The 25,550-nt window shown below is 40.4% G+C and overlaps 1 protein-coding gene across 2 annotated transcripts in view; it reads left to right on the top strand.

Annotated features, from left to right (window-relative positions):
* Positions 1–25,550, top strand: part of LOC109851841 (alpha-mannosidase 2) — a 115,717-nt gene that overhangs the window by 7,739 nt on the left and 82,428 nt on the right. Inside the window, exon 2 of one of the 2 annotated variants that reach the window (XM_020422321.1) lies at positions 21,224–21,308. The exons of the other annotated variant lie outside the window; for it this stretch is intronic. The gene's annotated coding sequence lies outside the window, so the exon portion shown is untranslated. The remainder of the gene's footprint in view (positions 1–21,223; positions 21,309–25,550) is intronic. 2 annotated transcript variants of the gene reach the window in all.

The following is a 25,550-nucleotide window of genomic DNA, read 5'->3' as shown; positions in this document are numbered from 1 at the left end:
TGTGTTTGCAACGTTTTGTGTGATTTACATGTTGAGCCATGAAGCGTAATATAACTCCATGGATTTATTCTGCGTCACGTTCGCGTATCCCATGATTTTATGCATAGCAGTGACGGTTCGTTGTGTGTGTGTGTGTGTGTGTTTGTGTATGTATATATTGAACGGGAAGAGAGGTGTACTGCAAAAGGGGATGGTTTTGTTTAGCTGCGGATTCTTGTAATGCAACGTATCCGGCCAAGTTTTATAAGGGATCCTGAAACTTGTTTTCGTTCGTTTCGGTATGTATGTACAGACTTATCGATCGAAACACGGTGATCTGAACTTGGAAAGTAACTTAAATCGCGAGGGATTATTGAGTTGGAATAGTTGAATTTCGGTTCCTCGCGGATGATCTTTCTTCTTGTTAGATGTAATATATACTTTTCCTAGTTAACTTAGTTATCTCTGAATATTATCTCACGGTGTATCTCGAATAATTGTGTGACGTATAAAAACATTTATTTAATTACTTAAAATAATGACTTGTAGTAAAAATTTAATATTATGTGAGATACACACAGTGTATTAATGAGTCACATCTTATTTATTCTATTATCTACAGAATTAATACAAATTCTTAGAGTCGGGTGTAGTTATATAATCTTTGCTAGATATATATTTTGCGTCTCGGTAAATCTGCATTAACGATTCGGACGCACCGTAGCGATGCATACTGCAGATGACGACGGTGTGGTTGCACTTGCGCGGCGTAGTGGCGCATAACACCTTCACTCTAGATGGCTTGATGGAGACAACGACCCGGGCTTAGACGCCATTTATGGATTTCTTGACCGGCGGCGCGTTCTCCTTGGATGAAGCTCTCGTGTTTCTTCGCGTACGGCTTATTAGGACATACTTTTCCTCTCGGCAGCTTCTTCCTCGGCCTTTGGATAAAGAGAAAAGGAAACGGAAAAACGCGCGAACAACTTTTAGTGAGAAATCTCTTGCTCCGCGACGAAAGAGGAAACTTCTCACGATACGTCGCCACAACGGCGAGAAAATCAGTTTACCGGTCGTAACGGCTTATTTCATCAAGATGAAAAATTCAATAGCGCAAGCGATACGTGCGCGATAAAATTAAATAGTGTTTATTTATTTTTTCTTCGTTAGACGTCAAATAAATGTCAAAAATTGTTTTTTTTCCTTCGGCTCGAGATGCAATAAAATCTCAATCTCTCTTACAAGAAAAAAAATAATTTTACTCGATTTTATTATACCGCAATCTCTGCAGAACTAGACTAAAATTATGTTTCTGCACATGTAGCTATAAAAAACTTGGTTGAATCTCGAATTTAAATTTAGAAAAAAAATATATATATATATATATGGGTGAACTGCCACGGCAAAGTAATGCGGATTAAACCGGGGTCCAATTTTGCCCCACAATAATTCCGGCAAAACCCGTTTCCGTCCGGACCGATATTTTTACGTTTTGTGAACTCGCCGTGCGGTTTGTGCTATTGTATATGTATGACGCGACGAGAAAAGAATCAGCAAAAGAAGCGAGATTTAATCGCGATGACGCTGCAATCTTTCCCGCGTTTCCTCGTAATTACGGTGGACGTATACGGTGAAAGAAAGTGGCGATGAAAAAACCCGAAACAAAGGCACCTCCCGGACAGGCCCGTCAAAAATACACAAGAAAAACTCCGCGAAAATCTACCGCTGTATAATTCGAAGTTCTCTTCGTAATCAAGAGATCTCTATTTGAAAATACACAGTAAACTACGATCTGAAGAAACTTTAAGTAGCTTTTCTTTTGTTGTCGTTCGAATCGCGCATTTATTTTCTCCCGGTCATTTATTTTATATAGCGCGAAGTTTTTGTTGAGCGCGCGCAGATTTTCATCACGACGAATCTATTTACCCTCGAACTATCGAAAACCTTCCAACTTACGTTGTGAATTTATAGTTCTGTTAGAGGGTTAGACGAATGGCGGCAATCTGAGAAAGAAAGAGCAACGAGACGTTGCGGGCGCTTGCAATGACTCTTTGCTTACGGCAATCGTACTTTTGTTTCGTGACATCTGATTTATCGTATGGTTTTCGCGCGCGAAGGATACTGTTTTCGAAATCGAGAGCAGTAAAACTCGAAGATATAAAGTGCGAGCGTTTGTGTACGAATGATATGATCGCTAGATTTATACTTTACACAGGACAGAAGGAAAAATCTAGCATAAAACATTTTCTATTATTTATATACATAATATATTAAATTTTAATATAAAGTTATATATAGCGAACATATCATATCTCTCTATATGTAATGTAATACTGAAAATAGTTCCGAGGATTACGAGAAGTGATGAAAATTCCGATGGGAGTTTCGCGTATCTAATTTTACACAGAAATATATAGGATGGAAAAGCTGATGGAAATGTTTTACGATTACACCGGAAAGTTTTCGCGAATTTTGGAGATTATCCGCAATTTCTGTCAAGCGATGCGTGAAGATTTTCTCGATCTCTAGCTGCTTCGCAATAGAAACTCGAGATCACCCGCGGGCCGAGTGAACCTTTTAATTCCCGTGACCTGGTTCACGGTGAAATTAACTTTTCCTCTAATTTTGTCGTGCCGTTCGTGAAAATGATACGACGTAAGTGCGAGGAAGATAAGCCCTACGCTTTCTCTCCCATTCTCTCTCTTCTCTCTCTTTCTCTCTCTATCCGTTCCATACGCTCGCTCACGCGGCTGCCGTCGCGATTTCATATCAGATGAGTCTGCAGGGTTAACAGGTGACCTCGGTTGGCGCACGTTTCGAGTGTAATTAATATGACGAACGGCTCATTTTACCGTTAAAACAACCTAGCAGGAGAGAATAATAAGGCAGGTTCTGTGCCACGAGATCACAGTCACGGAAATTTCCAGACACGTCTGTCTCTTTGTGATGTTTTTATGCTTTTTTCCTCTATCGATAATTATAGGAGATAGATATATGTTTGATGTTCTGTTTTGCAGTGTGAGTGTGATATTTACATAACGTCTTACCGTTGTGTAAAAACATTATACACAAGATACAATCTTATGATTAAGTAAACATTATTCATAGAGCTACGCACACAAAGCTCGTATCTCAAATATTCGCCTTTGATACGGATAAATGATTCAACAAACAATCCCCCGTCGCGAAATTTACGCAGTTTCTTTTTTTTGTCTAAAAAAAAATCGAACGCCAAGTGAACGTCGCCGAAGTTTTGCTTGGAACGATTATTAATTTACGGCAAGGTGGCTGCTGTGCGTTGTGTTGTTCGTGGATTATTAATGTCGGTGTGGTGTACCGATCGATAAACAACCGCGAGTAAATAAATCGACGAAACTTGTTGGGAAAACAAGTTATCGAATTCTTGGAAAAGTCAAACATGCCAAACGACTGGTTATTGTTTCACTTAATTGGTTGTGACGAACGCGTTAATAATCGTTGTATTGATTGCATAAGCGTACCTATATATATACGTGTATGAAGTATATGTTTCTTTAGATAGATTTTCTCAGGTGTGACAAAATTTTATATTTAATTAAATTATCATACACAGAGAGACTCCGAATATTTTTCAGAAAAGAACAATAATATTAATTATCCATATGATTGATATTACTGTTCTTCAATAAAATAATAAAATAATAAATAAAATAATGATTTTACTAAATGATAATTTAATTGTAAATTGTTTGGAATAATTTTATACGCGATGCATTTCATGTAACAACGAATAATTAATGCGCAAACAGACATGTACAAATATTGTTAACTTTCCGGCTAATTTGACTGCGAATCTCAGTTTGACTGGCGCGTTTGACATCCCAAGCACGCAAACATATCTTGGCTAACGATAAATACATTGCTTGACGTACGGGTTCCGCACTGCATCGGCCAGTTGCGTTTCAGCCCGACGACTGATACGGATCAGTCATGCTGCAACGAATTGTTTTCTTGTCAAATTGGAACTCGAATATAAAATATAGAACGGCATAGATACACTCATACAAAAACATTCGACACGCATTGTTATGCATCCGCACGAGGAGTCATTTTCTATATATACATATGCACGATATGTGGCCTCTAATCACGTTGTGTAATGATAACGTGTCAGTGTCGCGTCATGTTGCAAGCTGCTTGATTGCAATTCCAGGATGTTACGCCGCACAGATTACTCATTAGAAATCGGCATAATACTCGTGAACGCGAGATTCGCGATAGTATATCACGTTCTCGTAATTGCTCGCGTGAGTGAGGCAAAATAAAAGCGCGGTGTTTCATTTTTCAAGGTTGTTTGCCCGCGTTTATCGTGGTGCTCTATTATTCGCGATGTTGTTAACAAAGACTATGGACGTTCCAGGTTGATAGGTTTATTTAGTCTTGTCAGACACGATTTTACGGTTATATATACGGATATTCTCGTTTCCAAACAACTTTCTCGTTTCGCATCCCTTCTCTCATTCACCTTTTCCTTCCCCTCCTCCCTCTCTCTCTCTCTCTCACTCACTTTTGCCTATCGTATTAAAATGTGACGGCATGATTCTAATAGAAGGCATTACCGGCCCGAGGCTGGATGCAAACACGTTGTAATGTATTCATATTGGCCCACTGTGCTCTACGGACCTCAAAGTGAGGGCTCTTCCCCGGCTGTGATATTTGAATTTTAATGCGAACCCTCCATCCACCGCCACTATCGTCTCCCCTTCCGCCATCTCTTTTTTTTTCTATTTCTCTCTCTCTCTCTTTCTCTCTGTCTCTTTCTCTCCTTTACTCTCTTTATGTGCATCTTCTTCTACTTCTTTTCCACGCGCGATTCTCCCTTTTCGTTTTCCTGCGATTCTTCCCCTCGTTTCACTCGTCGGCTACTCGGGAAACCATCGTACCTTTTTCAGTAGGTATTCACCTTGGCAACAATCGCTGAATTTCGCACACACACACACACACATACAATCTTCGTAGCTACTTCTAAAAAAGGACTTTTTTTCTGCAACTGCTTGAAAGATATTTTTGTAATAGCTCTATATAGTAGGGAAGGACACTCTTTCCGCGGAAAGTTCCTTCATCGTTCTTATCTTCTGGTTTGTAACAAGATAATGTTCACATGTTGGATTTTCCTACAATAAAAATTTGCTCTGTTATTTTCTAACAAGAGCTTGTGTGGACAGTTTTATAGTTTTTAACTTCCGTTTTTTTTTCATACATCTGTATTTTTATGTTGAACTCTCTTCTTCTTCAGGACAATAATTGTTTACGTAATTGCATTTATAAGACAAATGATAATATAAATTCTTTCTAAAGCAAGAGAAGTTTGGAGAGAAGTCCAAGTAATCTTTTTTTTTTCTGTTACACGTGTTATAAACGCTTCATAATGCGCGCGGATATTTCGACATATAGCGTGATAGATGAATCATCGGTGAACTCCCTGACCAGACCAAAGGAGATTTTCTCGCTCAGATTGGCGCCTATACCTGTCCTGTCCTCCGAATAATCGTTCTTGCTCGAAGGATTCCTTGGGGAGGAGTCAAGCGAGAGTCGCCGGGCGACGTTTCCTCCACCCTTGAAGGAATCTCGATTCTCGTTATCTTCATTCTCGTTGGCTCTTCTTCGAACCCCACAGAGAACGGCGCCCACGCTTATAGACGGAGATCTAAAGAGGATCTAAGAAGAATGACAAAGTCGACGTTTGCTCTATTCTTTTGGATTATCTCGGCGATGTCGCTTTTCTTTCTGCAGTAATATCCACATAGTAACTCGAAAAAAGAAAACGGTCAGAACGCGAAGATTAGTAGACAACGCGTTTTTAGACAACGCGAGGAGTAGATATTAATTTTGTGACATTAACTTTTGCGAACAGTATCTCTTATCTTTCTTTTTTGTTTACGGTATTATCCGAAACATCTCGTTTTTTTAACGTTTGTTCTTATACTGAAGAAATTGTATTTCATCTCTTTTTTGCACATTGTGCGACAGTCAGCGATTATGTGTATTTTCATTCAACGCTGTTGAAATATCGGACGGATTTCCTTGCAGATTCTGTGGAAATAATCGACGTCTACTCTCGTGAACGATGCGTGCGGAGTTTCTCATCGATGCACAATGACGGGTAGATTCAAGCGGATCGAGCTGGCTGAGCGCGATAACAAGCTTAATGCGTTCCGGAACCGGAAACGCGGCCATTGTGCTCTGCCATCGGTTATCGACGTCGTTCGATCGTACGCCCGATTCGAGGTCCGCGCATTTAATTATCGCAATTCTTATCTCTCTTTTCCCGCCGAGAAATCTCTCCTTTTCCGATTAATCCGGTCTGTACTCGTTATCAAATTTAATACTTCTATTGTTCTTGGGTCGACGAGAAATAATAATGAAAGAAGTAAAAACTTTCGCCCCGATACTTAAGTTCCAAGTTTCTTCCTTGAGCTCTCCATCTCCAATTTGTTTCATAGAGATTCAATATTAGGTTTCATAGAGATTCAATATAATCTTACGTTAAAATTTCAATGATTTTACTTTTTACGAGAAATCTGAACATTGAAAAAAAGTGCGAAGATTTACAGCTTTGTAAATTTTTTCCGCGATTTTTTTAAATATGATTTATGTAATTTACAAACATTTCGTACGGGACATACATGATAAATAAATAATAAGTGAGATTTATACGCGCGCATGCTAAAAAAAGTTCGGCGTGTAAGGTTTTATGTTCCGGAACTATTAGTTTTAAATTAGATACGGTCGTGAATTTTCGTAGTGTAAACAAAAATATAACGGAGAAAAGTCGTTCCTCACACATTTTTCTTCTTACATGTTTAACTTGTTTCATTTTGTGCTAGTATTCATTTGTAACGACATACAATATCTATGCGCGGCATATACACGGCCGTGTACACGTGTCTTTACGTAAATCGATATGAAAAAGGACTAAAAGGGAAAGACGGTAGATACAGAGGGAAGTACGTTGGAAAGAAATAACGGCAGAATAACGAGCACCGGCTTTCGACGTACTTGTACTCGCTCGTTGTACAACCCGCTCATTATTTTCGAAGTAAATACGTCGTGAAAAGGATACAGTGGAAGAGAAAAAATGACCAGACTTTGCAGGGCGCTGACTTCCAAACGGAGACGGTCGAAACTCCAAAGAGACTACTTAACTAGTTTCTTTGTTAAATAAGTCGGGCAGTAGAAATAAGGAATCCAGACAATTAAGAAAAAGATTTTCTTCTCTTTGTGTATACGTAATAAAATGTTTGCAATTATTTATTATTTCTCTCCTTCTCTCTCTCTCTCTCTCTCTCTCTCTCTCTCTCTCTCTCTCTCTCTTTCTCAAAGTTATAAGTTTGCATTGCATATCGACCAGTCTTAGTTTCAACTCGTATGTTATTTCTTCCTCCTTCTCTTTTTTCTTCAGAAACTTCCTCCTTTCTCTCGAGTTCCTTAAGTTTTTTTTTATTATGCTGGACTCTCATCTCTTTTTTTTGCGTAGTCTAGTCTATCTATTTACGTTCTTCCTTTTCACTCTTGTATCTTTTTTTTACCAGCATATTTCTGTGCATACTTTACAAGATTTCTTTGTAGCAAAAAAAGAGAGAAAAAGAGAGAGAGAGAGAGGGGGAGAAGATAATTAGTATTTTTTAAGACGACTAGTAAGCTTTGCAAGTTGTAAAGCAACTTTGTTTTGAAAATTTTGTTTATCTTTTTTACGCGAGTTTTTATGTTGTATATGTGTTTTTCTGTATATTCCAATTAAAAACTCCATTTTGCAGCACAATTTTCTTTTACCGCTATTAATTCGGCAATAACCACTAAGTTTTCCTATACGATCGAAACGGACAAACCTGTCGCAATTAGCTAATGCACAAAATGTAATTGTCTTTCTCTCAGCAATATTCGATAAAAGTGGAATAAAAGACTTGAATGTAGATAAGTTTCATAAAAAAATTATCATAATGTTTAAACACAAGAGTTTAGCACAGTGGGAATATGCTAAGGTAAAAAAAAAACGAAATGTTAAAATATGTACTAAAGAGCAACTAATTAGAAAATAACGATAGTTATCCGTCTATCTCCGTGAATGCTAGCTCGCATTCAAGTGATCTTTGTTGTGATTTAGAGACGACGATATGGTCTTTAATTAGCGTACTAATTATTTCCGCTTTTCGTTTGCGTCTTTCCCTTTGATCGCGTCTTCGGAAATTCGGACTCGCTTTACTTTGTTTGAGACAAGTTATCTGCCGTTGTCTCGGTCTCATTAATTAAAAAGCAACTTCTTTTGTATACTCGACGATACAGTGATGGTAGGGTGGAGGTGTGAAAGAGTGATCGTGTAACTCAGTAATTGCAGTAAGGAACAAAGCACAGAAGAACAAAGCGGTTATTGTACTCTCGCTACTTCGTTTCCAGTTGTTTTGATGTTTACTGCTAAGGGAAAGTGTCTTTTTCAGATAGCAAAGACTTTTAATTACTTTCGATATAGGTGCAGTCGTATACATAATGGGTTAGATAATGATTTTCTTCGAAGAAAGATTAGAAAAATGTTTATGACAAAAGAGTAAATAATTAACGCGTCTGCACGCGCGCAATATCATATGTCATACATTTTTTTCAGACATATTCTCTTCTAAAACCAATGAATAAAAAGTTTTAGATAACAGTTTTTCTAGCATCTTCATCCCTTGCGTATTATGTTTTATTTCATAAAAACAAAAAATAATAACTAAAGAAAGTCCAAGTTACGTGTAATATTATTGTACGCGCGATTATTCCGTTTCTATTAATAACCACGCGATATTCTCCGCATAGACTATTTTGTCTTCTGTCGGTCCAAATTTAGCAAAGCTGCGATTTCCACGGTCCCGTGACCTGTTTCGTTTCTCGCTGTTAACGCCGAGTCGTTGTGCACCTCCCCGACACGGATATATCGGGTCGCGAACACCGAGGAACGAGGCGAGCCGGGACGATTAATTTGCTTGAAAACTTTCGTAATTAGACCGCGAAGTCCAAGTCGCGATAGGGCGTGACGTCTTTAATATATAATTTATGCGCCGACACATGATGATGAAAATAACAAAAGAGAAGCGAAAAAGAAATAGAATGTAACCAATATATATTAATTGTTTTGTGTGTGCGAGAGAAAAAGAGAGAAAGAAAAAATCTCACAAACTATTAAAGATATTATAAAATATTACAGAAAAAGTTTTAGAAATAGATAATACGGATAATAAAATGAATATACATAATAACAAAGTGAAGGGAAAAAAACAGTTAAAAAAATAAAAATAAAAACACATTATCACATAGAAAGAATTGTATATTGCACAAGTTTAATTAAAGAGGATTTTACCACATAAAATATTAACATTGAAATGATGCACACGCATTTAAATATTTTCAAATAAAGGAGAGACGAGAAGTTTTGTCAACACATTTATATTCATTGCTTTTAGTTTGTTATTATTAATAGATTTAGTTATACGAAACGAAAAACAGATGTTTTCAAATACAACATGCGAAAACTTTTCAGCTCGAATGTGTGTGTGTGTCGATGTATATATTTAATATGGCAAGTAATTAATCAGCTTCTAACCAAAGCATCCTTCTCTTCTCGTTTGTTTTGTAGAAGGCGGAAATACAAAACCGACATAATCCACTTGATGCAAAATTCCAAGTATCCGCGCGCTGTAACATAGTTTGCGATATCTCTCGCGAGTTGTAGCTCGGAACGGTTTGGCCGACTCGTATTCTGACTTCGTTTCGACACGGCAAACTTGGCGCGGCGCCAAAACGAATATCGGGCAATTTACCTGTAATTTCTGTAATGCCATATTGAATACTCCGGGGATGTAATATAGTGTAGGATGCCTTTCGTAACTATCGCACGCTTTAGTGGGAGGCAGCGGCGGCGGCGGATGGTTCGTTTGTGACTCTGCGGCGTTTGTGTGTGCGGCGGCTCTCTTGCTCTCGCTCTCGTTCTCGCTTACGCAACCGTGTTTCCATAAAGGCTTTTGCTCTTGCGAGACGGGATCGTGAGAAAAGGGCCTGCGGTCGTGTCGGCCTCGAGAACGACTCGAGAGTAAGAGGTGGAAACGCCCAGAATTGTATTTACCGACTGTGTACATATACATACATACATATATATATATATGTATATATACACACAAACGATGTACTTACAGAATATTGTAAGATCAGCTATGTACCGGATTAAGATCTTGTAGGCTGCGTCAAGTACATTCTCGCTGCCCGTGATCTTCTCTCTAATTGTCAGGAAATATTATTTCTCGAGTTACTTTGTGTTACATATTCAGCTGAAATTTACGTAGAAAATCTTGCCACGCACACAAAAAATCATAAAATATTTTTAAATCAAAATACAGTTACTTTCAAGAATATATTTAGTTGCAAATGTTCGGTATCGTTTCTCTCATCAATGTAATTTTGTAATTTTACAGCTTCGTGCTAATTAGTTCAAGTCTGTTATCTTTCTTTCGCGTCGCTCTGTTTGCTGGATCTTCAAGGGGATCGTTGACGAGAGCGATTGTCGTCGAACGGTCGACCCGAAAGAGCAGTAGGCCGATGCATGTATATACATAACGTATATACACACACAAACACACACACACACACACACACACATACATATATATATATACACATTCTTCTCGTAGAAGATAATGCACAAAATGCGTTACGCGGACAAAGAACCGTATTAGAAAATAGCTGCCGTAACGTTTCTCAAACGACATGCGAAGTAGCTCGCTTTTCCGTAAGGCGCGGTACGACGACCTTTTTTCTCGCAATTGTGTTTCGCACGCACCGCACGAAGTGGATGGCTGGTTGTTGCGTTAGAGATTCAAACTCTCGACATTATGAATCATGCACACGTGTCAAACTGCTTGCATTCCATTAGAGTTTACGATGTTGCGTCATTATTATTGTTCGATGATACTTGCAATTCTTATGAAGGATACATCATAAAGACAAAATGCGTCGCGGTCGAGTGAGGTAACCGCGTAATTGAAACATGCGTTTCCAAGAGGGTTAATAAAGCAAAGTCTGAGCGCCGAACATTGATTTACGTTTTCTTCTACAAGCACTGATGTTTATGCATAACGTTCTTCTCGTATGGACGCTTCAAGTGAATCTCAGCTTGACGCATCATCTCGCGCCGGTCAATTCGGCTCGCTACCCAGAGAGCGACCTGTTACGGGTTAATCACCTCTTCACCTTTCCAAGCGTTATCCCCCCCGGGGATATCGCTTCACATGCGAATTCCTGCAACCTCGACCTCCAGTTATCTACTTGAACGACCCTGGGACGGCCGGTTCGGCTTGGCTGCCGCGTCGCGGTAGCGCGAAATAATTTCTCTCCTCGAATTCACTTCGGGCGGAAACAGCACGCGCGCCGGTTCTCCAGAGCGTTATATGATGAATGGTTAAGAGCAGACCGGAATATACGGACCGCTCCATGGGAGACTGGGGTGGTGGTTGGTGGGCTAAGTACTCGCGACTCGTTTGTAGCTTTATGCGTCCCGCTGTGAGAGACAATAAATTGTACTGCAGCGAAGTCATTAAGGTGCATTTTATCGTTCGCCATAGTTGCCTTAGATCGTCCCAGCTCGGCCTGTGTTATAATCTCGCGCGACAACGGCGGCAGAAATGGAAGCTGCGTCGTCTGACGAGCGGGAGAGTTGAAGGAAATTAATTGGCAAATTACGCGCGTCGCGCGGGAGGAAGCGAGAGAAGCGCGCGGTCCGGGCGGATAGACTGAGAAGAAAGTACCCAGAGACCGCTTCCGGTCGTGAGCGAGGACGCATCCAGACAAATGCAGAGGGAGAACGAGTGGGTGGACACATGCATCGTCGTGGACGCGCCGGTTACTAACGGTTTACTAACGACCGTGACCAATTGCTCGTTTCCGACCGCATCTGCCGGGCCCCGTCGATTGTCACCCGTATTTTCATTAACTCCGTTGCGGCTCGACGGCGAAAAGGCAGAGTAGCATTATATATTGTTTTTCTTCTGTTTCTCAAGGAATATGCTTAGAGAACTAGAGCATGTGTACGTAACCGCGAATTTTTAAAATAAAAATGTAGGAATTACAGAAGAAAAAGTAAAACCGAGAAGGAAGTAGACCGAATCAAAATTCGTAATGCATAAGATCCGTTTTAAATATAACGTTTTAAGTGAAGCTTACAAATTGTGGACTTGATTTATGGGGACTGCAACTCCGAATGCTTCATTTAACTTCTTGACGTTGTGATCTATTTTTTAACCCACTTTTATTCTGCGCGGAAAGTAGCAGGTGCTGCGAATACACTGTTGGTTTGTTTGTTTGTTTGTTTGTTTTTTTTTTTTTTTATATATTCTTTTTATTTACCGCTATTTATTCGTGTTATTCTTCATGTTATGTAATTGCAAACTGAAATCGCACTCAAGTTCATTGGTATGTTTACAAGCGCGATACATGTGCTCGGAGAATTCACTCTGAATGAGTTCACTAAATAGCGGTGTGTATCTTATTAGCGAATAATTACTCAACTCGTTCCGTCAAATTAACAGCGGATTACATTTTTCGCCGACGCTCAATTTGCGCCGCGCGCGCGAGAAGTTCTTACTTTCGTCGTTACGAAACACTCGGCGGTTTATACGCGCCGAAACGCGACGGACGTTGATGGAGGGAGCTGCTTTGCGAGAATTGCGGTTAATTTCACGGATTGTCGGTGTTTTGAACAGCGTGAAAATGTTGTGCGCGCGAGCGGCGGCACTTGGCATAAATGAAAATTATCGACGGCCAAGCGAGTGTCGCCGGTTCACGTGTATATGCGCGGTAATTGGATCGTTCTGTTGTTACGTCCATTTGTTTTCCGCCTTCGCGCCGGTGTGTCGCGCAGTTTTCCCGCGAATCAACGTCCGGTATATGCTCGTTTGTTCTCCTCCCTCCTACCCCTTCAATAGCGGATAGATTGATTTTCGATTTTGCAGACTTAGTGAATCGCACAGTCGGGACAGCAATAATAACACAAACCGTAATCCGCGCAATGCGCGACCGAGACACGCGCGCGCACGCGAGCGAGCGTACATTTTTCTCTCTGTAATAATTTTCTTGTTTTCTCGCTCACGCACAACCGCGCAGAACGAGGTTGCTTGTGAGAATTTCAAAGATTCGCAGTTCGCACTGATTACTTTTTGATACTTTAGGAAGAAAGGTAGCAAACAGGTTTGATGCATTGCTCGTATTCCAAACGCGAGCACCACTCTTATTCGTACCTCTTCAAAACTCAGCTCCTCGAAAGTTGTTAAGCAGCTGAGCGATCGGGAATATTTGATCGCGCGATTAAAGTTACATGAAATCAGATATCAATATTCGATATTTCGACTGACAAAATTAACCGCAATATCTCTCACGTAACCTTGTGTTTATAATGTATTAGCAATTTAAACGTAATTTATATACTAAATTGAAAATTCGCTAACGGTTGTGATTCTCTTGTAATAAAAGACACAGATGGATAAAGAGATAAATAGATAAATGTGTCCTATAATAGACAGATATATCCTGTAATAGAAATAGAAAAAAAGAGAGAGAGAGAGAGAGAGAGATGGAGAATCTTCCGATTTTCTCGTTGCCTCCTTCCACAAATTCCTTAATTCGATTTCAATTCGGATATAGCGGTGCTCTCGTAGTAGTCGCAGGACTTCTGATATCCGTTCGATAAGACTCGTGCCGGAACTGTCGTAAATAATCCATTTCTGAGCGCGCTCTGCCATTGGCTCATTGGCCCGAAATGACTCGATGAGCTCTTAATCTTGATGCTACTCTAAAGTTTTAACTCGATAAAAAAGTTTCAGACACGAAGGAAGGCATCATTTCACGAAATTCACGCGGCGGTTCGCGTTTCCGGCTTGCTTGCTTTCGTGACTGCCGCGGCAGATAAAAATTTTTCTTCCCCGATGTCGATTTGTTTGCTTCTTCTTCAAAATTACATCTCTCTATTCGCGTGTGAAAGTGATTCATTTTCAGTTCAGTAAACAGCAGCCAGATGATCGTCCGTTCTGTTATCCGGAAAAAACAAAAAAAAAAGAATTCGCTGAGAAATGATACGCTTTTCGTCTGACTCGTCCGTGGACGGTCACACGGCCGCCGGCGTTATATCATGTGGTTGGCACGATACACACACTTCGTTTCAGTTTCGAGAAGGAAGAATTATGAGCAAATCTCGCACGAGCGCGTAACTCAGTGGAACTCGTTACACTTTATGAAATGAAATGGACGCTAAATGAAAAGTTACATTCTTCCGCTCGTAAAACTGCCTCGGCTCATTCGTGGCGAGAGGGGTCCATTCGCGCGGTCATTTTAAGCACAGCTCTAAGATTGTTGGCACCACGATAGTGGTCTCACCTGCCACTGAGCGCTGACACTTTTATTCGCACACACACACACACTTTATGTCACCGTGTCTATAATTTTACTCATTGTTGCGCTTTATCTCTCGCGTGATATTTCGCGATCAGAATATGCGAGAGTGAAATTGTTAAATTATTGAAATCAACAGCGTGTAAAGCTTCAAAATGTATTTACAAGTGACCAAAGGAATAACGAGAGACGTACGATCGGGTTCACTTTTAAATGAAAAATGCAATTAATACACGGGTTAAAAATAAAACATGTGTTAAACTTTTATATAATTACCTTTTATATAATTATTATAATCGTTTCTATGGTGAGAAGTGAGATAAAATTGCACGTAAAACAGATATATTATTTGGTCAGATATATTATTTTATTTCATTTATGTCTATTTATATATAATTATTACGAATTTCGAATTATTGTTTATGCAAGAAATAAAAAAGCTTGTATTTCTTGCCCTCGTTTTGTTGCTCTGGCAGAGCCAGTATTTCTTTTGTACCTATTTTTACTTCTTCTTTCCTGCATGTTTTTTCCACTCACTTAGCGTAATTAGCGTGAGCCAAAATTCGCGGGAATTAATCAAGACTGTTTCTTTCATAAATAAGTAGCGCTGTATATAAATAAATTGCAGTTAAATGATATAATTATAGAAGTCTTTGTGCTAAGTTGGGAGTACTGTTTTCGTAAACAAAGAAGTTTTTTATTTTAAAAATAAATTAAACGTTTTCTATACATACTAGCACAACACAGGCGCGCGCTACGCGCACACTATTATTGCTTTTATTTGAACGTGTAGTGTCAGTGAACTTAACCTGTCACCGCAATGACAGCTGATATATATGTATTATATTACAAACAATATAATACACATGATGTACATATAAAAGATGTCAGAAATAACGCATGAAAATCAAACTCGAAAAATAAAAGAAAAAGGGGAGAATGGAAAAACAACACGTGACTAAAGTTACGTGACAGGGAAAAGAGTAAAAAAGAGAATGTTTATATAGTATATATAGATATATATACCGTATTATATATATATATATATATATATATATATATATATATATATATGTATATATCGTAATCAGGTAAACTAGAGTCAGTGACCCTGCCGCGGTCGCGCGGCCGAGGTCAGTGATCCCACCGCGGTCACGCGACCGAGGTCAGTGACCCCCCCCCACTCGCGTGCCCGCGGTCAGTGACCGCCCCCCCACCAAGGCCGCGCTGCCGAGGTCAGTGACCCGCCAAGGCCGCGCGGCCGAGGTCAGTGACCCCGCCAAGGCCGCGCGGCGGAGGTCAGTGACATTACTCTGTAGTATGTATATAATACATATAATACAATATAAAGTATAATATTATAAATATATAATAAATTATATGTATATAATATGTATTATTTAATGTTATATATAATATAAATTACAGTCACGTTATTTTCACGTGTTGTTTTTCTACTCTTTCCTGTCAGATGAACTTTAGTTACGTTTTTAATTTTCTCTACATATACGACGAACTGTCAAAATCACTTTTCTGTAATTATTACTCTCTTGATCTTACCGATTTGATTCGACTCGACTCGACTCGATCAACCAACCAACCAATTGGTAACGCGGAAAGAAGGCAATACAATAGATGCAATATATTTGATATCAAAACGCGCATTTCGCGGTTTTTTTTATACAGGAATAGGATGTGTGTGTGTGTGTGTGTATAAAAGTAATGATAATATACAGTTAAACTTTTTAAGCAACGTATCGCAATCGGAGATACGAGTTATATTTGACTATTATCCACAATAAAACTCTATAGTAAAAATTTTATCGTCACCAAAGACGACGGTACGTTTAGACGATTGTAAAAATAGAGGAGAACGTACGATTCTTCTTGTAGCTGAACGGTGTCGTGCGATTTTTCTCAGCTCCGCGACTGGAAATGGATAAAAATGGACGAAGGGACGGAAGCACCCAACCGTCTTTGTGGCGAGTCGCAACCGCGATTTATATTCGCGCGATGCATTTTCATCGTCGCATCGATAATGCATCCGTCAGATTGTCAGTTGCGGTGCGACAGCCAGAAATCAAGTCTACTTGTTCGTAGAAACTTACGAATGCAACGAAACCGAATTATGTTTGATCACTGACTAGATCATCCGTTCGGCGAGAATAAAAAACCGCGCGTATATGGAAGAGCTTTGTTGTGAGCTTTCGCGAACTTCCGCTCGTACAGTTCGCGCGGAAATGTCTTTTACTTGCGAAGAAATAGCGCGTTTTGAATTTACCACGAATAATCGACGTGATTTATCTCTCCGCGCGCATGAACCGACGCGTATCGACGTAAAGGAAAAAAAAAAGAGGAACATCCGGAAGCTGTACATTGTCAACGTTGAAACGGAAGGTGTGCCTTGCGTGACGACGATTTTCCATTTTTTTTTTCTTTCGCCCGCAGAGCGACAGTGTCGGCTTGTCGATCACGATCTCTCCGTCCGCTTCATTCGCTACGTTAGCCATGGAGACACGAACCCGCCGTTCCTATTCGGTCAACAACGCGGGTGCGGCGAACAATTCTTGCGTTATGAAATGTGAAGATATTGTTTCTGATATATTGGCACTATGTTCGATATTCGATGAAATGGACTGTTTAGAAATGGTATTAACGTTACATCAATAAAAATTTCACATTTTCTCCATAAACTGGTGTATTTTGTATTCCGTGAAACTGTATGTTTTTAGTTTTCTATTTTATTTAATAAATTATACATATATGTACATAAATGGAATGTATACGTTTTATTATATATTGAATATTTCGTATAAATGATACATGAAAAAGAGAGAGAGAGAAAGGGAGGGAGGGAGGGAGGATAAGAGAGAGTCGCTCTTGTACATAAAAGATGGAAGAGTTTTCAATACAGAAGAGCCGAGAGGTGAATTACTATGATTAGATATCCGACCGGTGATAATCCACTTTCGTGTATATGAAATAACCGAGGCTTTTCAATAACGTCAAGCGAGATTAATGTGATTAGACGGATGAGTACACAACCTCGTTGAGATGCATGATGTGGTCGTGCATAATATGAGATACACTTCCACATCTTGCTCTTGTTCCGCGCTCTCGTCAAAATGAAATTTCTTTGGAAGGTGGAAATTTAAGCGGGGTTATATTACGAGAGTTTCGTCGAAGCTATGTACAAAAGGAAGAGGAGAGTAACAGGAAGAAATCATAATTTTAAAGAAGCTTTAATCACATTAACGCAGAAGCGAAAGAGGGGACTCTTCTTTATTGTGCGCTTTTGACAACGGTTTAATCGAGAAAGTCATCCTCTAGTTGAAGTTTCATGGTCTCTTCTTTGCAAACGCTACAGAAACCACGCGGAGCATCTGAAGGTCAATGATGAGACTACGATCTTGAAAACACGAGCACGTGCTACGGATTAGCGATTGTACAGATTAAGAAAAATATCGTCTTTGTGAAACTAATTGCAGCTTGGAGCAATACATTTAGCAAGTAATCGGGTTGAGCCAATGTTCAATTTGAGACTTTCTTTTATAATATTTAATTTAAACGCATACGTATATTGAATATAAGAATTTTAAAAATGCGATAGAATTTTCATGATCGTGTAACTTCGCAAATTAAAATGGTTTTAAAAGAATACAAAACGTTTGCTAATATTAGAATATATTGTATTTTTTTCGTAATATTTTTTCCTACAATTCTTTCTTAAACACTTGCATTTTTAAATACAATTCAAAATACGAGGAAAGGGAAGGAGCCCAAAACAATACTATTACATCGTGTAGCGGTGGATAAGCCGCATTCAATTTTGATTTTCTGCACGACGATGGAGAACCGTTACGTGCAAAAAGCCGCTTGAGTCGAAGGTGGTAGGATGAAAAATGTAACAGGATGTAAATAAGTATTTGTTAGGCGGAGGAAGTAACATCTTTATTGCCGGCGTTGAACGGAGAGTGAGAGACAGTGTAGCAATTCTTTCTCTCTCTCTCTCTCTCTCTCTCCCGCTACTTTTCTCTCTGCGTGTACTAAGGTCTTGCAGTCGGCGGCCGCGCGGTCTGGGTCATAAATAAAGCGGTGCACACAGAAATTACAGTGGAGCGTAACGCTCGTAATACCGCGGCGGAATAGAACGGAGAAAAATGTAATCGACGATGAGGCCGCGCACGCCACGAGCGGAGCCGCCGCGCGGTATCCGCTTTCGTGGCGAGAGAGTTTCGTATCCGCGAAGCAAGACGTCATATTCAAGAATTGCATTTACCGGTTCGACGAAACTTTCGTGACGTCGGCGCGAAACCCGCTCGCGAAACTTCACGGGTCTCACGCGGATCTATTCGCGATGCGCAGCATGAATCATCGTGATGGAAAAGCGATAAAAGGAAAAAAATACATATCATAATTGCACACACACACACACACCATCTTGTATCTCTTTCTATGTTTTTTTTGTCTTTCGCAATCTTCGCGAACTTTTTCGTTGTCATTAAATTGTTTCGACATTAAATTTCAAGATTCACTTATATACTTTTAACCGAAATCACAGAGACGATAAGAATAATATAATGAAAAGTACGACTTTGGGGGTTGTACTCATGCGGGAAAGTTGCTCTTTGATCATTCAATTTAAGATCAAAGATTCCAGAGCTTGCCGTCGACGCGGTCTTTAGCGCGCGGGGAGAACGCGGGGGTAAAACGTTGCCGTCGGTCGACGTCACGTTATTGCGCGCCGCTGCCGCGCCGTACACGGGAAGTACGACCGGCATTTATAACGTCCTGGGGGTGAAGGAGATAGCAACGGTGGTTACGCCGTAGGGAGGGTGTGGATACTGATTTACAGCCGCGAGTCACGCCACAAAGCCACCATTTCGAGACGAACGCGGTCGGAAACGCGGGTTACTCGACAAGAAGGATGTTCGGTGCGCTCGTCGCGCGCGCTACAATGACAACGACGACAAGGGTTACTTTCAAAGTAAATGCACCGTCGTCTCGCGCACATGTTTTCGATTTTTATGCCAAGAGAGAAAGAGAGAGAGAGACCGATGCACTGACACGATTAAAGATTCGTTTTACCCCCCGAAGAAAAACGTTCGTTTATAAAAGCTTTACGCGCGCGGATTAAAAGCAATGGCAAACTAAAAAACAAAAGACCGCAGAGATATCATTTCCGAGAGTACATGTGAAAAATATCGAAGTTTGCACGATCAATGTTGTTTTCCACGTATTTTCTTCAAACATCCATGCAAGAGAAATGTAAAGCGAAAATAAATGTTTCTTCTTCGGAATGAAAATTTAATATTTCGTGGCAATAATATTTTTCTCTCATCTCAAAGTTGCGAAAACTGTTTACGAGTAATGTATAAGAATTGCGCGTGTCGTCACACTTATCATCTGCCACTCCGCGTCGTGTAATTTTGCTTGCGATTGTCTCTCATATTTATTCGCACAATTATAATTAGTTACTTAAATTCGCCGTCGAATATTACATTTGAACCGTATGGTACTTATTACGTATTACTGAACTCTCGCGCGATGTTTCGGAACTCATGCAGAACTGCATGCACGTATAACTGATACGCATAATTCTATCCAACTTGTAGCAGCTCATCGCGGACTTTGAAAATCAGAAATGCGTCTCTAACATTGCACCAACCGAAAAGTGTTATAAATATGCTAATTTATTACCGAGGTTATCGATCGAGAGCGAAAAGCTAGTGGTCTGGTATATCTGTATACAATATTGTTTGCACATGCAAAGGAGAACAAGCAAGCGAGCGAGAGAAAGAGAAAGAGAGAGAGAGAGAGAGAGAAGGAAAGAGGGAGATTCAATTTAGGCAGTTTTGAATATCAAATCGTACGAGTAAATAATCACGGTAACAATATTGTCTTAACGACGTATTCCCCATCATTAGGGCGTCTCTTTATCCCGCGCGGTGGGATTTACATCGACTACAAGCGTTAATTAAGAGCGTATGTATAAGACGACTAATGTTCAAACATAGAATTCAATTTGGCCGGAGCTTTCCCGCGCTACTGAAAATCGTGCTAGATTTAATTGAGAGTAACTTTGTTGTAACCCACTTCTCTAACGGGGGAAGCTCTCGTCCGAACTTAGCGAAATTCTAACAGAGACCTAATCGAGGAAGAGTCAGCCAGCCAGCCAGCCAGCCAGCTCCCTCTCGTGGCCGTAATTACGCCGCGAGATAATTTGGCGGGCTCTCTCCGAGTCATTCGGCTATACCCGCGCAATTTTGCCACGAAACACTTTTAATATCGAGTCTTCTTAATGGGCTCCATTAACGCGCCCAAATATAATCGCTCGGGGTTATCTCTCTCGCTCGATAATATTTCGCGTAATGGTTCCGCTGTGCAAAATCACACGCTGATAAGTAATGAAACACTCGTTAAATTTACACTCTCTCTTGCGACTAATTGCGTCGAATGAAAAAAATAAAAAAAGTAAAACGCGCGGTCGCGCGCGATTTCTTGACGAATCGTTCGCGCGATTTGTTTTCGCACAACTTTCGTAATCCGTGAAATTTTGCAACGATAGAAACGTGTCTTATCGGCTCGCACAAAGTGGCTTTCTTATCAAAGTGCACTCGAGGAAACAAACTCGTTGGAAGTGTTCTGATATTGTGTATCATTGGTTATCTGGAAACACGACGCGCGGGGATACGACCGCGTTTATGCACGAACATGCACATTTCTGTAGTATTTACCGCAGTTAACCCACTTTCCGACGCGTATTTCGAGTTAACGATTGTTGTTGCTTTGTTAACAGGTTCGAGCGTCCCGACCGTCCGCAGTTTCTTGTCGTTCTCACCACCACTGCCTCCTCTAATCTTGTGAAAACCAGCGTTTTATCTGTGAGTAACGTGTTCATCTCGTTGCCAATAACACGTTTTTTATTCTCATTCTGCAGAGAAAGAGAGAGAGAGAGAGAGAGAGAGAGAAATGTTTTTTTGTCAGCAAAAAAGTTTCTTTTTTTGAGCTTACGATGAAAAATCACCGCGCAACCAATTACACACGTGTGTGCGATGCAGTTTCCCGATTTCCTCGGGAGTTCCGTATCGTCAGCTTGCGCCGCGTTTCAGCTTCCCGTTGTGTATTTGCTGTCTTTGTGTCACGGCATTAGAACCTGTGCTTACGAGCTTAATGACGGGACTTAAACAGTCCCTTTGGAACCTGTCGCGCGCGGTCGTAGAATCGGAGAGCACGAAACTCCGCGTGTATATGTGTGTATATATAGGTTTGTTCCTCGTGTCCCCTTCGTTGCTACTGCTGCTACTGCAGTCGCCTACGGGATGTATTCGAGGAAACTGCATCGCGAAATCCTCAGCGCAGCCATCGACTGGCGCACGAAACCTCAGAGAAATAGTTTCGCCCGGATCTTCCTAATGAACGGCATCGTGATTTCGTTAATCACAATTAAAGGAGCGTGGGGGAGGAAGATACGAGGCTAGATCTTGTCGACACGCGGAAATTTAGGACCTTTCGCGAAACTCGGGGAAACTGGCGTCTTAATTATCTTCGAATTTTGCACCGTGTCGTGAAATTTCCTCGCATTTTCGCGATCAATCTCGTGTACGGTTTTAAATAAAAGAAAACAAACATTGTTTTGTTAGCGCTAACAATGTGAATATCGAATTGAAATGGATGAACTATATCGTGGTTTTATGAAAAAAAAAATAGTTTCGAAACAAATTATTTTTTCGCAACTCGAATTCCGCACAATAAAGTGAGTTTCCCCCCGGTGATATAATAATGTAAAACGAAATATCAATTGTATGCGGTTCTCACTTACAAGATCGTGTCAAAACAAATGTGATAACATTTATATGTTTTTTTTCTTTCTTAATTAACGAATTTATATAATTATTTATCCGCGGAAGTGATCTCTCGATTATTTATTAATGAGAAACTTTTGTATTATAACGCTAACATTATGTCGATATCATGCAAAATTAAATAATATCTCCGCTTTGTTTTAATCGACGGTAAGATTGGATTGTCTTTTGTACACGAAAAAAGAAGAGTTGTTTTAATTAAAGTCGACGTCACGGATTGCCACAAAAATAAATAGCTCGTTCAATTTGCGTATGCGATTAATTCAACATCTAGATTCTTAAGGCAACTATCTGCTGTGTGTAGTTTAACAATATTGATGTTGCTTTAACAAAATTTCAATTAAACTGATGCTGTTGATTCAACATCAAATTTTTTTTCGTGTATATCAGAGAGGTAAATATATTACATATACACGCACGCGTGCATATTTAATTAAAAATTTGAAAATAAAAAAATTATCAACAGTTCCTCTGCGATATTAAACCATTTTGCCAGGGGAGGTCGAAATATGAAGTCATCCGGCGCATATATGATCAGAATTTTCTGGCTTCGTACACTGAGTTGAATTCAGAATAAAGCATCGCACGTATAAGGGACAACGGGGTAATGTAAACGAAAAGAGAAAAGGTGAACAAAAGGGAAACACACGAAGAAAAAGAATTGAGGACGTGACATGGTCATACCTCCAATGCGGAGAGAGAGAAAATACATGTATGTGTACGCGCGCGCGTGTGTATATGTGTGTGTGTGTGTATTCTGTCTATAAGTGTGCACCAATCGACTCGGCCGATTAGTTTTGCTTTTGGAACAGTTTATATTACATAGCAGTTTAATTATATCATAATCTCTTTTTTTTCTTGTCCACTTTCGGCACTTCCGACTGCCTGTTTTTATCGCATCCTTTTTCCGCGCCATTCCTTTCTTCTATGCCCGCTCGCTTTTGTACCACCGTCTCACCGTTATAAAATATACGACTTTAAACGCAGCTTCTTTCGCGATCCCAACAATCTCTCTCTCTCTCTCTTTCTCGATTATCGTGGCTTTTTTCTTTTTGTTTTTTTTTCTCGTGTCCTTAATTTACAGTGAGTGATTGCGCCGCGTCTTCACGGAGCGTGACGAACGACACGAGTAACGTTGTCTCGCGGGATTTAAAATTGCGAGTGACTGTACCTATTGTTAGGTGCCGCTTTTGTACAGTTTTTCTTAATTACAACTTGCGCTATATTTGCAAAATCTTTTATCTATTGCTGATTAGATCTTGTCGTTATAACTATTATGTATTATGCTATTGTTGTAATATAAACAAATTGATACATATAAAATTGCCGTTTCGCGAACGCACGCGACTCTAGTTTTTCCCGCATTGACGCGAAATTTACGTTTTAAAAGTCGTCTCGCGACGATGAACGAGGAGTGTATGCAAAGTTACGAAAATGAAACGCCTACGCGCGCCGCGTGCGGCGGATTATGATGCGAGTATATATATCCATCGCCACGGCTATGACATACGCGTATAATACAGTACGTGCGCTGGTGGAGCAACGAGGTGTGTCTCAGGTACTCTTTCAGAAGAGAAGTCTTCTTCTTCCTCTTCTTCTTTTTCTCACGAAAAGGATCTTGTTTCTCTGGATATTGGTTATCGATCCGGGGTCGCGGGTCAGGTCGACCTTTGTCGTTTCGTTCGAAAACGCATTTCGCGCATTTTGCAAGAAGCATCGCGAAATCATTACGTTTCCAAGACGATCGTTGGAAGAAAATATGCACACGTTTTGCATTTACACACGATGCTACTGCCGTTACATGTAGGTAACGTGAGTAAAGCGCAGTTTGCGATTCGTTTCGTCGATATAAGAATCTTACGTCTTTTGGATTCATTGATTCGAGAAATCGTGGTAACTCCGCGTTCGCCCCGACGACTGTGCCAAATTATTATTTCCCGCGCGCGAACGTCGACGTTTTTCGGCATACGCTCGTCTCAGCGAATTTTTTTTCAGCCTGGCGCGATTTATGACTGCGATCCGAAGACCCCGACCGACGCGCTTTGCTCTATCCGTTTCGTCGGCCCGATCTCTCGATCATCGATAGTACGTGGCATCGTTCCAAATGGCTCTGTAGAATTGTGATCCATCGTTTCTTCGTTTCTTTGCCTTTTCCAGCTCGACTTTCTCACCTGTGAACTGCTGGCCAAGCGATACTCGCGACATTTTACATGAAAGTTTAGTCGTGAACATCCTGTCTAGTCGACGAAATTGAATCAATTTCCAGAAAAACACTTCTTCTGCTGTTGCGCTCTTTGTGTTTTCGTATATTACCGTGCATTAGGTACACATGTCTCTTTTCAATGTCTCTCTTCTCGCTGCACTTTGCGAGAATTCTCAATTAATTTTTTTCGCGACGCTTATTCGCGGTAAATCGAAAACTTTTAAAAACTTGAAAAATTTTGTTCAACACTTTTGCATTATCGTAGTCGAAAATTTATTCTCGTCTCAGCGATTTGCACGAGACTGTGACAGAGATTCGCGAAATGAAAAACTGACTGTGAAATATGCGCGGACGTTTCACAACGTTCAGAGTATTTCGCGACTTGTTTGTTTCTCTCTTCTCGCACCGACACGATTTTACGATCGTTTCTCCGGGGCTAACCCAATTCCAGTCTGTGATATATAACAAGATCCGCGAGTGGTTTACTTGCCCGTCCGTGTTTTCTGACCCGCAGGAAAATCTCGTGACATTTAATAACCTTTTGTCACGGGGAGAAACGCATCTGATCGGATCTTGCGCGATAACAATGTTGTGTGCGCGATACGTTTCTTTATCGTGAAAATACACGGACGGACAAACGAGGAGGAGAAAAAAAGAGAAAAAGCGGTTTGACATATACACTCTTCAATCCTCTCTTTGTAGAGTTAACGTTTTAACAACTTTAGATAGAACGTGGATATTTTTTAGCGCACTTGGTCGAAAGTAGTCGCAATTTGCCGATTTCTTCTCGCTCACGATAATAAATAACGCGGCGAAGTGCCATAAACGATAAGAAGGGAATGGAAGAGGGAGCGGGGGTAACATGTCGCGAATCTGGCGAGTGTCCCAGATGAGAAGTGACCCGAAAGAATTCACTAACTTTTCGAAAAGCCGCGGTTACGGAACTCGCGCCAAATTGCCAGATAAATCAGACCCTAACTACCCCTCTCGTGCAATTGCGGCGCTCTTCTTCGGCGGCTTCGTTCTGTCCTTACCGTGATTTCTCGTTGCCGTGCCGT

The sequence above is a fragment of the Pseudomyrmex gracilis genome, unplaced genomic scaffold (genome assembly GCF_002006095.1).
Source record: "Pseudomyrmex gracilis isolate BER0280 unplaced genomic scaffold, ASM200609v1 scaffold_21, whole genome shotgun sequence".
Lineage (NCBI taxonomy): Eukaryota > Metazoa > Arthropoda > Insecta > Hymenoptera > Formicidae > Pseudomyrmex > Pseudomyrmex gracilis.
Note: the sequence above shows the minus strand (reverse complement) of the source record. Positions and strands in the feature narration are given on the sequence as shown.